Source organism: Numenius arquata, chromosome 13 (assembly GCF_964106895.1).
Source record: "Numenius arquata chromosome 13, bNumArq3.hap1.1, whole genome shotgun sequence".
Taxonomy (NCBI): Eukaryota; Metazoa; Chordata; class Aves; order Charadriiformes; family Scolopacidae; genus Numenius; species Numenius arquata.
The window spans coordinates 16,502,534-16,516,391 of NC_133588.1; the positions used below are offsets into that span (position 1 = coordinate 16,502,534).

The following is a 13,858-nucleotide window of genomic DNA, read 5'->3' on the forward strand; positions in this document are numbered from 1 at the left end:
TATCCTCTCTTTCCCAGGCTGATTCTCCTCTCTTACCTACACCATTAATTCTAAAGAGACCACTCAAACTCTCTTTGTTCTCCTAAAGGCTGAGGATATGCAGCATCTTGCAAGACAGATGGAAAAGCAGCATAATATTTACAGGATTTTGAACAGGCTCTATTCCTGCCCAGGGTGAATACAACCAGATCTTACCATGCAGAAATCAAGCGCTGGGTGTATGCAAGAAGACACATCAAACTCAGGGTATCTGGGGCCCAATTTTCATAAACACCTACTGAAAAAAAAAATGCCCAGGCAAAACATGGATATGATCAAAATAACTGCTGAAATGCTGAAAAGTTAGTATAATTAGCAGTGATTTTGAGCTTATCTGAGTATTTTAGACACAGGAGTACGAAAATAACTTGGGTGATGGAGTCTGTTTCCTTGCTGTGAAGCTGACACGTCATGTCATCCTGCTAGCATCCATCTGAAATAAAAAATTATTTTATCCAACTCACCTGTTTATGCTCTGTTATGCTGAGCTTTTGCACCAATGCTTTTGCCTGCACACATGCAAATAAAGTACTTTTTGAATCCCTTTCATTCCTCCATTGCTATTCACAGCTGCAAGCAGCAGCTCTGGCCTCTGTTCCCTTCTGCTGCCTGTCAGCGAGGAGAGAGACCTTTTCTCTGGAATACCTTTTAGCCTCACTGTACGTTGCCATGGCAGCAAGACTAAAACCAGACCCAAGATGAGAAAAATGTCAAAGGAATAAAAACTGACGCTACAGGCAAATTCTGACTCTGAGTCCTCCCTTGGCTACTGAAGATATCTATTAAGTTATACATCTTTTAGATAGCTACAGCTGCAGAACTGTGCTGTTTCCCTTCTTTCCTTATTCCTATAAGCTCCTGCTGACGTCAATGAGTATTTGTTTTGCCTGAGTAAAATTCAAAGAAAAAGAGATTTAAAGCCTTGTAATTACAGAATAACTGAGCCAGATCTTGCCAGCTTTTACTTACGGAGTCAACAGGGATAAAGCAGAAAAAAGGCAGAACCAACATCAAATTAAATATTTAGAAGTACTAAACAGCAGTGCCTAAGTTATCAGTTTGGTGGGAGCTTTCCTGCATGGTAAAAGAGAAGAAAAATCCTTGAAACTTGACCCATCAGCACAGAGAATTTCAGCAAGTCAGGACAGCTCAGGGGTATTCAGCACTTTGACAGTTAAAGACTAGCATTTTGGATGCAAGCAAAGTGCTACAGAAAGAACATCTCTATACGACTATGTGTATTATCTTAGAAAAACCTGCACAGAGTGAGAAGAAAAGCTATTTTTGATTTAAACTGCCACAGCACAGCTTTTCTCATTATCACTTGTTGTTAATACAAGCTTGAAGAAAAAGAGATATATTTTTTTCTCAATTAATATGGGAAATAATTACCTTATTACTTTGAAAGTCAAAGGTTGTTTCTGAAGGGTAGAGATTTGGTGAAGAAATACCTGGAACGCACTCGAGCAGAAAAGATGTATCTTGTGAATCAGGATGAAGCTTTGAGGATCCCGCGCTGGAATTTCTTTTAGAGCAGCAACAAAGCCAAAACTCCTGGACCCAAAACTTCTGGAGCAACCTGTCTAGTCCACAGCACATTACAATCATACTGAGATTAGCCAGTCTGAGGACCAGCACAGTGTTGAGTGGAAGGGATATAGAACTATTGTGATAGAGTTTAAAAAGTTCCCCAAATCCACTGACCAAAGGGAGACCCCTCCTCCATCAACACTTCTGGTTGTCACTATGTCCCTGAGAGCCACTGACTGCCAGCTGCTGAGCCTCTGGGATTGCTGGCAGGAATTACAACAGCATGGTCCCAATTTCTACGAGGAAGATGGCTTCAAAGACATCAAAGCCTCAAGCAGAGGAGCTCGGATCTGCTCACCTTTATGACACCTTTCTCCATTCTGAGGAACAACCCATCTTATAGTAAGTTGCAGCCAACTGTGCACACAGGGATGCCCCAGACGCTCCTGAACCCTGGGGTATTCAAAAGTCTAGTGGTTCAGATTCCACTCCAGTGAGTCTGGTTTGAGCAGCAGCAGCTCTTACACTGGGGAAAATTCCTTTGGCTGCAAAGGAGTTTTGGCAGTCTCAGGCAAAAGAAACAGGCCCTCTGTATCTGGTTAAGATGCAGCGGTCTCCTGCCTAAATTGAATTAATATATAACATTCAGTTTGATGTATTCCTGTATTCCATCACAATCGGTTATAACAATTTATAGCAGGAAATAAAGTTTGTGACATTCATCACTATGCAATTAAAAAAAGACATTTTACGCTGTTACTGACTATCAAGCTCCATGACATCAGTTTTTAAACTCTTGCTTCAGCAACACTGCCTTGCGAGCTCTTTGAAAAAACATTTGGAGAAAAATGCACCAACCCACAAGAATGTCTCATTTCTTCTCTCACATCAGCGCTCTCTAACGGAGTGTCATTAAACTCTCTCCCTCCTCCACCCCCAGAACATGCAGACTTAATTATACACATACTGCTTTGCGTAGCGTTGTATTGTTGTCTTTCTAATTATAATGCCCAGACTGTAGAAGGTGGATGTTGCTGATTTCCTTGGCGCAGCCCAGCAGCAGCGACCCTGTCTGGTTCCTTCGCTGTGGGAATCTGGCAGAGAGAGATCCCTCTTCACACACCAGTGAAGGATCAGACAGCCTTTCTGGAACTGTATTGTTTCACAGCCATATGAGAACTCCGCGTCTGAAACCCTTCCAGAACCACAGCTTTTCACACAGACTGTCTAGACACTTGCAGGACACTATTTAAAGACAGAAGAATCTTCTCTTTGACACCATGTTCTTAATTGCTTCTGAGATAATCAGCTGCAAGGTATTCCCAGTCAATCCATGACTCAACTCTGCCTCTGGGCAAATGGGCACAAACTTGCCTCTTGCAGGGGTGGGGGGAACCCAGCAAAGCAGCTTGCAGAACACGCGTTTATCAAGAATCAATGCCAATTCTACCATGCTTTTGTACATGTGTGCAGTTACATCACAATATAAGTGAAATACCAAAGACTTAGCTCTTTTCTGCAGGGACTCGGCTTCATCTGAGCAACACTTGGGACTGCGGGACCCCGATTCCTGAGGTTTCCAGGCACAGCAGAATTCACATTAATGGCGGCGTTAAACCTTCACAGTGACAGCATTTGTTGTTCCATACTCATGGATATTTTTTACAGGTGTAACCCTGCTTCACTGCATGGCTATGGGCAAAACATTTGAACGACATGCCTTGGTTTCTTTGTCTTTACGACACCAGAAAATATTTACCTCGTTCATAGGAACATTGCTGTGTGCTAGTGCATCAGTCAGGTGGCCCTTTAAACCCCACCACAGCTTAAGTGTAGGCTATTACAGGTTTTACTGTTCAGAGACTGTTTTACTGTTCAGTCTTCCAGACAGTAAAGACTTAATCACTAAAAAGCCTTGACACTGTAATTTCCAAAGTCTGACAAGGTTCACATACACATCCACCAACTAGGAGCAGATTACGAGAGCACAATTAATATCGTGTCTTTGCAAAAAAGTCTCCACGTTCTACTGTGACAATGGATTCTCTCCAATAAAATCCATCCCTAATCAATAAAAGTTATGTAAATTCTTGAACCTCATCAAGGTAAATCCCAAAGGTCTCTAAAGATTCAAGTGAGAAAATATATCTCCTTTGATTTCTTCTTTGTTTGTTTGTTTCAGAAAGTAGTATCAAAAGGACTGCAAATCTAATTACTCGTAAGTCCTCATCATATTTTTTGATTATTCAAAAAGCTAAGTCAGATCCTACCGTTGGCTGCCACTCCATAACTTCATTAAAATGATACTCAAACAAAACCAAACGCCATAGTTACATTGAATTGCAAGGGAGTTGTAATGTTACAGAGTACAATTCATCCTTATGCTCAGTTTACAGTAAAACTGAAATTCTTCATCTAGGTAAGATGAAAGGTATTTGGATTTATCTTATTCACTAGTTGACAGTTTTAAAATATATTTTGCAGTGCTATTTGCTTTATTACTTAATACTTCTCCTGCCACTGTTAAAAAATGTCTCACTCTAAGCCCATATTAAAGATCTTAACTCCACGTAAGTATTGTACCAATGTGATTGCTGTAAAAATTGATTTAGTTTACAGCAAGGTTAATGCTCATGTGTGAACGCTCAGTCAGTTTGGCACTACATTCTATCGACGGAAATCAAATTGCTTTGTAACTGTCAGCAGGGAGCCAAAGCAGAAGTGTTCATGTGATAGAACGTCACTGATTCAGCTGAGACGGTTTCTAATCTAATGCAATTAAACTTGCATGTGTACATACACCAAAAAACCCCAACCAGCATGTATACTAGCTACAATAATTCAGGAAAATAGGCAAAAACTGTAATAACACACATTTTGCTAGCTCTAGGCTAATGTAGGCTTAACTCTAGGAACTCTTAGAATTACGCTGGATGTTTCTTTAAATTGCAGGAAAGGACACAGCATTGTGTTATTTCTGCTAAAGAATTCAAAGGTTACGCCCTTTTTCCTCAGGAAGGTTTAAGATCTTTAAGGAATTTTACCCAGGGCATAACCATAGCATGTAATAGAAATAAACCTCAGGTTCTTCTCAACATTGTTGGTATTTGCCGGTGGTGGGGAATTCACTTTTACACAGCCTTTATTCTACCAAACTGAATGCATTTAAACAGAGATTTGGAGCTGCCTGTGACGTGCCAGGTTTTATTTCCTATAGATGTGGCCTACATTTTCCAATGTGTGCACTTTAATACCACATTCAGAGCCTGAACTTTGATACTCAAACTGGCATATTCAGTAAAATCAAAACAGTGGAAAATCAGTTGCTTATTTGAAAATCTTAAACCACATTGCCTCCTTTCAGTATTTTCTCTAAGCCAGTGGTCGTAACATACAGATCTTTCCTACAAAATATCTGGGTGTTCAATCATTCACAGCAGGCTAATACATATAGGAAACTTTTAGTATCAACAATATATCTGCTTTGCTGCCTTGGTGATCATTTATATCATTATCTGTAATGAGCAATATCATCATTACTAAACTGCAATACCACATAAAACTCTCAATTATCACATTAAATTTGGATTATATTATGCTAAGAGATGTCTTTATGCCCAAGAGTAATTTTGCTTTTTAAACTCATCTGTGTTTAAAATGATTGCAAAGAATATACGAGCCATTTTCATTAGGTTAGAACATTTATCTTGATTAATGATTGTTATGCACTAAAATAAACTTTCACTGCCAGGGACACTACACCAGGGAAAAGTCTCTTGGTGAACCCCAAGAGTGGACTTAAAGCCCGACCAAGAGGATGCCAGTTTCCACTGACCGGACATTCATTCTCCTGCTCTCTACAGAGTAACGAATTGGTCCGTGTGATGATCCAGGAATGAATCTCAAGGTGTGTAAGGTACGACTCAAACTCTGCGATACCTTGACTCATGAAGTTTAATATTCAACTGTCCTTCCTAATTACATCTAGACATTGTTTTTGAATAGGGAAATGACTCCATGAAACCCTGTTTTCCTGACTGTTGAGAGCAGCCTAAATTCTGTAACACAAACAGTAAAAATGAAGTGTAAAACATATGTGTTGGGAGTCAAACATTCAAGATAAACATAGAAGAAATACATTCTTATCTTGTGGAGTTATGCACACACACGCTGGTGTTTTTAAAGGTGTTCTTGTTGTCTAAAGCATATCCCCTCTGCTTTGGAACAGCTTTCCCTGGCCAGGTCTCTGCTTATTTTCTTGCACGGGTACAGTATCACCAGATCAGTGCAATACATAAGGAATGTGTGCCAATTTATTACTTAAAAGCCAGCTAATATATTTCAGTAAGCAGACTGCTCCTGTAAAATACTGCTTCTTCACAGTAATTAATCAGCAGCTTGCTCCATGGAACAGGTTTGTTCCTATTTTTTCTAATAAATGACAAACCATTTTTTCCCCATATACAACCTCCTGTTGCTAATTTAATTAACTGGAAGCATGTGACTGGTTTATCTTTAATAGTGCACACTATCCTGAGCAGAATATATCAATGCTTCCTATATTCTTTTCCTGCCTGTTTCCCCCTCGCTCAGGTTATCCATCAGGATCCGAGTCTCCGTGTTGTTTTCCTCCGGCTGCAGTTCCAGAAGACGGTTATCTCTGTGGCACCCCAGGGCAAACAGAAGTGACAACCTGTCCCGCCCCACAAACACCTACCATGACTCACCGCCACACTTTAAACTTCCAGCGTCTCATGCCTTCTAGAAAACTATTTTCTGCCTCCGTATCTCCATAACTAATTAATTCTTAGCAGAGCGCTTACTAAGTAGATTAGAAAAGGGCTGTAGCTGCGGGCTGTCTTTATGTTAATTGAGAGAGGTTTAGTCTCACGCTAGTCAGCTTCTAACCTTTGGAACAGCAACACTGGAACACTGAATCAACGTTCATCAGAAATATTGCCAAAATACTGTCCCATGTCTGCTACTTCGTTCCAAAACATTAAGATACCATTCCCCTGAAAGGCAACAGTTCACTGAGATTTGGTAGAAAAAATACCCTTCTGAGATTAGAGCCGCCAATAAACGCACTGAACCACAAAGGCTCAGCCCAGGGGCTTGGCTGGTAGAGGCCACAACTGGAAATTACAGAGATTTTCAGGCTTATCCACGATCTTTCCAGTAACATGCTGTGTGGCATCAGGCAAATGAAGATATCCACCACCTCTTTTGTTATTTATCTATTAAATGAGTATTACAGCATGAATATTCTCAGCACGCACAAAGGAACATTCTGAAGACTCTAGGTGGCAAAATTGTTTAAAGACAGGTCTTCAGCTGGCAGGCTAGACAAAACAAGCTAAATTTTAAAAGGTATAAAGAAAAGAAAGCATAGAGCTGAAATAAATTACTTGTTTAATTAAATTCCATTCATGTAGCTTGAATTTCACGCGGTGTTTATGAATAATGTATATCAATTGAAAATAATTGACTTCTGCTTACATACTTAACAGACTTAACAAGTGAGGTCTCAGTTTCCTAAAACAGCTCATTTACTCAACCTGATTTTGTGGTAATCGCAGCTAATGCCATGTATCCGAGGCCTTCTTAAGGAGCCACAGTGCTTCTATCTAGGTCTTGTCCTCCTCCTTTTTATCTCACTCTCTTAATAAAAATCATAATCAGGTTACATTTTCATCAACAGCGAGAGAAGCCAAAAAGACTACTGGGTTATGCCATCACTCGCTGATACAGGTAGGGAGGGTAGAATTAATTATGCCCTGTTAAACTATCAAATGGGGAAGAAGTGTAAATGAAATTATACAGGCATATAGTATGAACTTAGTAATTCATGTAAGAGCAGCGAGGGTCCCATCACCAGGTAAACACAATGTTTTATAGAGGGGAAAAAACCTGCAGTACCTACTTAATCTCCAGTACTTTGAAAGTACATTTTATTCCTCTAAGCATATAGCACCAAAATTATCTGGAGTTTTAATTGATATTTGCTTCAGATACGCATCTTGGGAAAAGCTCTTTGCAAAGTCTTTATTAAAAATCACCTTACTCGTGACTCAATTTTCATTCATTTAGAACTTGTGTTCATTACACTTAGCGTTACTGAGGCAGAATTCAAGCGGAATAGCTTTTCCTTTACTCTTCCCAAAATGTGAAAGGTATTTTGGCTCATAACTGTGTGTAATTTGATTGTGAACACAAAAGCAAGCTACCCTGAATTATTCAGGTTTCCCCACGTCTGTCTTGAAACCTGCTACATCAGCAAGACACAGCTCCTTGCATTTTTGTTGGCTTTGATACCTGCACGGAGCTTGTATTTAACTTGTGGTAGACTTGTTTGTATACAAAGAAAAAAAACGGTGGTGTACAGATAAGGCATTTAAATTTACTTTGAACTACGGATGTTTCTTTTATACAGTCAAAGGGACCAGAATCTCACACATCAGAAGAACAAATTGGTGTGTGGCAGTATCACAGGACAGTGTATGTGCAGAGCTAATCCTGTAAATAAATCAGGAAAGCAGCTCATCAACAACAGCAAATGAAGCGCTGTCACAGAAACATTCGCAGTGTCGGAACAAGCAGACTCTGCGCTGTAATGCCAGAGGAGCAATCACAGAAAAGGAAACACTGAGATGTTCCTGAGAGTTTTCACAGCACAAGTTCCATCTCCCTCTTTGCAAGAGAATACTGCAAAGTAAATTGGTTTACGCTTATGGAAAAAATCACTCTTTTCTGTACTTCAGGGTGGATTATTACTTTGGTTATAAATGAACTTCCACTTTTATCATGCTACTCTTGATTATTTTGCATATCTCGAAGAACAAATACAAGTTCTAAATGTTACAGAAGTCACCTGACTTCAAAAAAGGTGTCGTTTCTTCAGCTGAAGAATCTGTTTTCATCAAGCAGAACAAAAAAAAGGAGAATATAATGGCACTGCCTGTGCCATTATTATATTAGCACAGGAAAAAGGAAAAAAAGAAAGCACCAAAAGACACAAGATGGCATTTAGTATTTGTAACAAGGTCCCAGCCTGATCTGATATTATTAGATTGTCCTCTTACTATGTTAAAAGTAACTAATGGGTCAATTTTCCCCATGTCTTACTATAGTGATACATGAAAGGCTTTTTGCCCTGAAGGTAAGATCAGTGAAAGGCATGAATAGCTTTTGATGAAATTAAAGTCTCTGCTTTAGGGGGTTCATAGTTATTTTTCTACTATCACAGGTTACAGATTTCCTGTCCCCCCACCTCAAACAGCGTTCAGATCATTGACACCTAAAAGCATGAACTGAGATGGTAATTTATACCAGAGGATGAGTCCAGTGGAAGAACCCAGGTTCACAGTACCCGAGTCCTCTGAAGCCCCAGAGCAGCGCTTAAAACTGACATATTGTGATGGCTTTGCCCTCCCCAAAACACACTATAAATTCTGTATGGAAGGTGGTTCAAGGAAGCGTTCAAGGCCAGGTTGGACGGGGCTTTGAGCAACCTGGTCCAGTGGGAGGTGTCCCTGTCCAGGGCAGGGGGGTTGGAACTCCATGATCTTTAAGATCCCTTTCCAACTCTAACCATTCTATGATTCTATGGTTCTTTGTCCAGTTCTCGTCACCGGACTGAACCCGAGAAGGCTGCGATTGCAGATGTAAGGTTTCTACTGTTTTCCGCTGCATGCTCATAACATTAACAACTAACGCAGGGACCAGCAACTACCTGAGAACAGCAACATAGGAAAAAACGTTGCTTTTAAAGGAAATTACAGTATCAGCAGGTATTCCATAATGGCACTATAATGTGATCAGTTGCACTGCGCTCCTTTCAGGTTTAGGTTCTTGAACACAGCTTGATTTTTCCTTAGCAATTTACTATAGAGAAAAGCTCTGGCTTCAAGACAAGGGAATCTCACTTACATAAAAATTATATTTACAGCTAGACCTGCAACATGTCTCTTAATGATTCAGCCAAAAAACCCCCCGAGACTGACCATGCAGTGTTCCTTACAAACTTAATTAAGGTGCAGGGCTCTTTCCAGTCAAAAACACTCCATGCACTGACCACGAGGCACAGCCGTCCTCCAGTACCTCTATTAAACACAGGGCCTGATCCATAAGTGTATGTAGTGCCTTGATTCCACTGATTTCAGTCACAGCTGAGTGTCAAAGTACATTCCTGGATCTGGGCTACAGTTGTTGGATTATTAAGTAAGAAGTTGTTAAAGACATTATTCCATTATCACTGCAAACCCATGACACAGGGTGACATTCAGTGCCTGCTATGAGGTACTGGCCTGATCTTGTAACATTACCGGATTATCCTCTTACTTCTTTTTTTTTTTTTTTATGAGTAAGTAGCAACTCTATTTCAGAGGTTTCAGTATCTTTGTCATTCTTACAGGCCCTAAGGCAGTACAGGTCTTTGATACCGTTATCACTATGTAACAGCGCACTCCTTCAAGTCATCTGAGAGACAAGAATGCAAGGAATCCTTTGGTACACAACACAGTCAGGATGCTTTGCCATAATCTCACTGGTCCATACAGACTGAAATAGCCCAAGTCTGAAAACCTTCTGACATGCTCAGAGTCCTTTTTGAAACAGGCAGTCCAGCGTGAGGGAAAGGGGTCTACAGATATTTTGACCGTATTCTGTGCTGTCACCTCCCTGTGACTGACAGTTCACGTGTGAGAAGCAGGGAGTTTTGTTTTACATGCTCTCAGTGCTACTTTTAACTGCTGTAAATCACCAAAGAAGGTGCATATAACCTCTATGTCAATAACCCATTCTACCTTGAGTATATATTTTCTTTTGCAATTATAAAAAGCTAAAGAAAACAGAATTTTAATAGAAAAGTGCAACATGTACATTTTTATTCAAAACACTAGATGTTCTGAGAACCTTCAGTTTTCATCCTCCTTAATAATCTAGAATCGTTTACTGTGTAAAGCCACAGATTCACAAACCCTCAGGAGAATGCTAATGCATAAACATACACTACAAATTAATCAGAACGAAGAAGAGCGACTAAGTGTAAATTAAGGATTAGGTAAGTGGTTACTAACAAAGAAACAGCCACGGAGCTCAACAAATATTCACTGAATACTGAATCTGGTTTAAACTCTACTATTTGTAATGAAATGCAATCTTACCAGACAATCAGCTTTTTACTACAGAACAGCATTTTAAGCGTGCGCCATCTACAAATTATCTTGTCTTTCAAACACTTGAATGCCTAAACAAATAGCTGCAAAACAGCGAGACATCTCAACAGCAGCATAATTTATTGTATGACTTCACTCATCTCATGATGAATAATTCCCCAGTTAGACTTCCATTTTAAAGTACCTATGGATTTTATTACCGTCTCTCTTAGTTAAATCTTCATTGCAATAACATCCTAAGAAGGTTATTATGGCCTACTTGAGAACAGACTTGACTTTACTAGGATTTATGGACGTAAATTTAAGATAAAAATGACCCTTCCCAAGCCAACACCAACAGATAACACAGCAATGCAAAGAGTTTTGCTCCACAGCAGCGGTCACTAGTCAGATCCTGATCTCCCTGTATCAGTGATTCACTGATGCACTTTAAAAAATGAAGTCACTTCTAGAATCCAGAATAAATCCTGCCCCACTCTCTGCAGTCAATCGGTAACTTGGTTTAAGCAGACGGTACCAAAGAAGCAGGACAATCCTCATCCTACAACTAAAGCCGGTGAAACCAGGAATCCTTCCATTGACTTCCATGGCCCCTAAAAACAGAGAAATCAGAACGCTGGAAGGATTATATCCCAATTAGAATGATCTCATTGACACTCAGACAAACCTTCATTGGTCAACAGGAACAGTATCAAGTCCATCTAATAGTTTCTGAACACTGGTCTCTTGGATATTATTCGACAATCAACTAGACATCACTTAACCTACACTATAACATGACAGACAAATGGGAATCTAATAACTTTCTCTAAGCCCAGTATTACTGCCACTTGAAACGTACAAAAAGCAAAATTTCACTGCAGTTACAGTATTCTCTAATCAATATATTCTTTTAAATTCAAACTGTGTACTCCTGCAGAAAGTATTAAGAAATAGATGCTGTTGAAGGAACCACAGCAGGCTTTGAGAACCATGAAATCATTTTTACACGGTTCATGGAGACCTATTAAAACAGACATAAACCCTTTCTGTGGCTGTTCTCACAAGTGCTAGAACATAAAGCCCTCAGTCTGGGGGTTATCATGCAGGAAACGATCCTGCAGCAACCAGCCTTAGCAAAGGGGAACACCACTGTAGATTTAACTCCTTGGCTTCCTAGACTGCAAAGATGCTTTTCAGCTCCGATACATAAATGACTATTGCAAGTGATACAGGATTGAAGAGATAAGTGTTTGTACTGTAATACAGCTCTGGAAGAAAACCAGGTGTCTTCCATGCTGGCTTTAGAGGATCTGCGTTAATTCGTGAATTTGTATTTGCACAAAGAAGGCATCCCTGGAAACAAACGCAGATGCAGAGTGAATAAAGCAAGCTAAAGGGATATCTTGAGGATATGCCTTTCATATAGAGATCAAAACTTTTACATATGTGACGGTACATGTAGGTATTTAAGATTTGGGAAGGTGTCCCATTTAAGGCTCCCCTGGGATTTTTCCATAAAATATTTTCATTTCAAATGTCACTTGCTGGAGTCAAGCTCCTCTCTACGAGAGAGTCAGAGGACAAATGGATTCTCCCGTGAGCCTCTGGAGAGGGTGACATTCTGCCACAGAAAACTATTCAATCATTCATTTTCAAATGCCAAGCAGGGAGTCCACCTTTCTGCCCCTCTCTAGTTAAACGTATTTATTCTCAAAGCTCTTGTGGGTCAGGAAACATCGATGGTAAAAATTGGTCATATTGGTTTAGTCTCTAATGAATAATACTGAGAATGGTCAAATCAAAGTGGATGTTTGTGGAGAAAATCAAGGTTACTCGATAGGAAATGAAAAAGCATCAAACGTCAAACCTGAAGGGGGGAGATGTTAGAGCTACAGAGTTAAAAAAAGAAACTTCCCAAACCAGAACAAAAATACATCCTGACCTTTCTTCAGTCTGGTCCCACTCAGTCCTCAGCTATGACACATTTTTCTATGTATCATATTAACTTCAGAGTCAGCCCCAAGTTATTTTTATACCCACAAAAATATATCCCCAAAATTATAATGCCCTGAATGAGTAATATTTCAGTAATACTTTGCAACTGATGAAGGACACTTACAGCACTGTTATATCCCTGAAGACACTGGCCTGATATTTCCTCTGTGAATTACCAGCGAGCTCATGGAAAGGGAGCAGGCGTGATAAATGAGCTGTAGTTTTCTAGACCGCCCTTGTTAACAGATGTATTTACACATTTCACAATCTAACGGTAGGAATGGTGCGTGTTACTGCCAAATGTTAGATGAAATGTTATCAAACAAGGCTCCCAGCAAATTCCCATCATGTTGACTATTAAGATCAGCCTGCCACGCATAATTTTTCATGGTTGTCCTCAAGCAAGATTTTTCAAGACATCGGTGCTATTTTAATTACCCTTTTCTTACTCACCAACACATGAAAAGTACATATTTACATGAACAAAGAAATTGAAGAATGCCTCTTTAGAGCACTTAAAATACTTTCCAATATTATTTAATAATACAAAAAAAAAAAAAAAAAAAATCACATCAAACCCCTAAATCTGCCCCCATTTCTATTTCTGTTTCACACTGCTCTTCAAAGTGCTCTCCCTTGCAGACAGCGTCAGAGCAGTTTTGTCTTGCCTGAGCCAGTTGCTCTGTAACAAAACATCTGACTTCACGTCAGAAGTTCGACATTTTAGTGTGTTTGGTGAGAATTAGCAAATTGCTGAGCCCACTCCCACACCAGTGGCTGCTCAGCCCCGGGTGTCACCGAGCTGCTGTTAGTGACAGCGCAGCCTCAGGCAGGGATTTCAGAGAAATGGGAAGAGATTCCTTGCAGAAGACACGGAAAGGCTTTTCTGGAGAAGTAATCATTCCTCTCTGTTTTCTGGAGAGGAACAAGCGGAGCCCATACCATGCTGGGCCGTTTGCATCCGGCGCTGCTACTATAATCACGCCATTTCTTTATTCGTTAATGTATGTTCACACCTCTATAAATACTTACGTTCATTTATCAGCATCTTAAGTATAAAGGCCTCAGGAAACAGTGCTTTTGCCAAGGGGCTTGTAATTGCGCAAGCTACCATCAGATTAGGTTCTTTACATGTC

At 39.9% G+C, this 13,858-nt stretch overlaps 1 protein-coding gene across 1 annotated transcript in view; it reads right to left on the reverse strand.

Annotated features, from left to right (window-relative positions):
• VAT1L (vesicle amine transport 1 like) overlaps positions 1 to 13,858 on the reverse strand; it is a 54,154-nt gene that overhangs the window by 12,030 nt on the left and 28,266 nt on the right. The gene's annotated exons all lie outside the window — the stretch shown is intronic.